The sequence below is a fragment of the Cyanistes caeruleus genome, chromosome Z (assembly GCF_971803275.1).
Source record: "Cyanistes caeruleus chromosome Z, bCyaCae1.hap1.1, whole genome shotgun sequence".
In the NCBI taxonomy this organism is placed as follows: domain Eukaryota; kingdom Metazoa; phylum Chordata; class Aves; order Passeriformes; family Paridae; genus Cyanistes; species Cyanistes caeruleus.
Genome location: NC_141732.1, coordinates 26,617,477 through 26,620,749, shown reverse-complemented (window position 1 = coordinate 26,620,749; position 3,273 = coordinate 26,617,477).

The following is a 3,273-nucleotide window of genomic DNA, read 5'->3' as shown; positions in this document are numbered from 1 at the left end:
TGTTGTTTTCGTTTCGTTTGGTTTGTTAAGTTTTCATGTCGTGGTTTGGATGGTGGAAGTTTTTTGGGTGGGGAGGGTTGAGTCAGTAGATACAGCTGCCACCCCTTGCTGCTAGACAGGAATTTGTGCTCCTTGCAGACCTGCTGCTGGGCATTCCTGGTCTATGGCTGGGTCCCTTCTGAATCACAGTTTGGAGTGGTTGGCTCTGGTCATGGTAGGATTTAGTTTCAGGCGCTCCTTGGCAAGAGCTGATTGGGGCCACAAGCTTTGTTCACATGACTACTTCCAAGGTCACTGGAAGGGCCACATTACTAAAATCCCACATGTCTCATCCAAATGGATGGCCAAACGCACTAAAGTTGAAGCAAATATCTTCTGCTCTAAAGCAACAGAGTTTTTAACTGATTGTTTTGGTAGAAGCAGAGATGATCATGCTAACTGCCGTGATTTTAGAGGTTAAAACCCCAGCTGCCTGTCATCACTGTGTAAAAATGATCATGCTATGAAAAGTAAAACATGCATGCGAGGGAGAAGGGAAACAGCAGAGATTTTTTTTTTCCTTTGAAACACAAAGAAGCCCAAGACTGATTCTTTGCAGTAATCTAGGTTTTCTTTTTAATATGGTATGCTTTCATGTCTGTTGTTAAGAACTTCACATACTGGTTTGGAGTTTAATGAAATGTGTTCTTCTCTTCTTTTGGGGTCTGTTCAGGAATTTATGAAGCTATGGAAGTTCAGTGGTAAGGTCTTGAGATTAATACAATCAAGACAGGTTTAAATTCCTTTCTCAAAGCTGTTTTTGTTCCATTTGCTTCGCTTTGCTTTTGACAGCCTTACTATATGGAACATGTTTTACAAAAGGAAATGATCAGTCAGTATTTTGTCAATAGAGTACTTTCTTAAGTATAGTACAGCTGTGTTTGAAAATGAGAAAGATTATTTGGTATTTCCCTTTTGAGGTTCAACACATGTTTTTTTCTCTCTTCTGTTGAATCCAGCAATACTTTTTAATAATTCAATGTGAAAAATTAAACACAAAACTTATATAAGTTAATAAGCTGGTTGGAATTAACTGTGTCAAATGGACTACCCATGGATCAGATCAGAGCTTATTAATGAAGGTGTAAAACAGGTTTGTCCTTTCTCTTCAATAGTTTGGTACCTTGCATTGTACAATACTTGTAGTTTTAGCACTTAGTTAAGATAGAAAGCCCTAGCTGTTAAATGGAGCAAACTAACATTGATTATCTGTTAAGCATTCCTAGCACTATTTGTGTCAACATATACAGTAATCTGCAAGCATTTAGACTAAATCTTTTATAAGAACGGGAAGGGCAGAGAGATAAAAAATGTTCTAGTAACTTAGTTACAGAAAAGAGAAGTAAAATTGGAAAGTTCTTGTATGACAAAGTTATAACATTACCTAATCTTTCTGCAGTATTAATAATCATATCCTTTATTCATTTTTCACTATCTTGGCTTAAAGCTGTTTTCTTCTGCTCTATTACTTGCTTCAGCAAGCCATGGAACAAAGCCCATTTGATAGCATCAAGCAGTTTGGGGCTGAACATCTTAGTCACACACAAAGTAAATGTGTGAATAAAACTTAAACTTGCTTTAGAAACTGGGTAAATTCAGGCTAGAAAGACAGACATGCTGGGTTAGAGAACATGGTTACAATCCTGTCTGCATGGAAAAGGAGAAATAATTATGTCTGCATCAGATATCTACTTTCTTAGTCTCAGTTCAGGAAGATGTAACTCATGAATCACTTAAGAGTTTTGTCCTTTTTAAAATAAATATAATTTTGTTTCGGAATTAGAAAAAATTGTAGGTTTGTCCTTTTTTTTTTTTTTTTCTCAATATAACCTGTTTTTCTTTTTGTTATCTATCTAAATGAGGAAATCACAGGGAGAAAGAAGTTCTGTATCATTTTACAAAGAAATCAAGTGTAAAAAATTCACTTTTTGCTAATTCCACAACAGGAACAAATGACAACTAAGAAATCAACCTAGTGACTAAGAAATTTTTCTTGTATTGATAAAGAATATTATTCTCAAATTCTCTAGTGATGACTTGAGAACTTCCAGCAGATTTCTCAGTGTAGAAGCTGGCAAAGCCAAACCTAAATTTCTTCTGGCAGAAACTTGCAAATGGGAACAATATTGATGTGAACAGAGAAACACAGTACAACCATCTTCTGAGACACTGGGGAGCGGCAAGATTTTAAATTAATTTTCAACAAGTAGGTCTCTGCAAACCTACTTGTTGAACTCTCTTTCAACAGGCTGTGTTGAAACAGGCTTAGCATAACAGCTGTGGAAAATAAGAATATGATTTCTCTCTTCTTTTGCTTCTCAAAGCCTTTTGATAGTCACTCTCTAGCATACATTTTCGTTGTATGTGCCATATCAAAGGGAGCAGAAAGGCAGTCACTGGAGCAATGGCTTTGCCATTGGGTTTGCATTTCAAAAGAGAACAATTTCCCTGATTTACTTCAAAGCAGCCAGCCCTTGTGCCTTTGCATTTCTTGTGTGGTCTGTTGAGGACAACCCAGTTGTATCAGCAGCACTGGAAAATACACAAAAGCCAAAACCCTCATTTGGTCCCAAGTCAAAGAACACGTCACACATCTCTAAATCTTTTGCCTTTCCTTTGAGAAGTAAATGGTACTTGTGAGGTTGCAGATTGTACAAAGCAAAGCACATATTGACTGTACATGAAGCAGAACAAAGAAGGTTCAGCCTGTGTCCCAGGAAATACTGCCAATGGCTGCTGTGAAACCATCTCACATCTATCCTAACTATTTTTGTTTCTACTTATCCATCAATATGTTTTGACTATGCATTCTTAAAAATATTCCAACATTTTTTCCTTGCTGCCCTATTATGTGTTCCAGGCTCACCAATACACACAATTTGCTTTATTAGGATAAACCTGGGGCTACCCCAGGCAGGCATGTCCTGGAGTAGAGGATCACACCAGGGCACCTTGGGGAGTTTTCATAAACTGGCAAAACCTCAGTGTCAGTACTGATAGAGGGGTCCCAGACCCCTGAGCAGGGAGAGCTGAAACTCTGAGGGAAGGTGGCATCCCCCCACATGCACAACAGCAGAGCACAAGCAACCAGCCTAAGAGGCCAAGGCATCTGCTCACTCTGCTCCAAAACCAGCATCTGAGACCCAACAAAAAACATGGCAGGGCCCCATGGAACGGCTGAACAAGACAATGTGTCCTATTGTACTCACTGCTCTCACAGCAAGTCACAAAGGG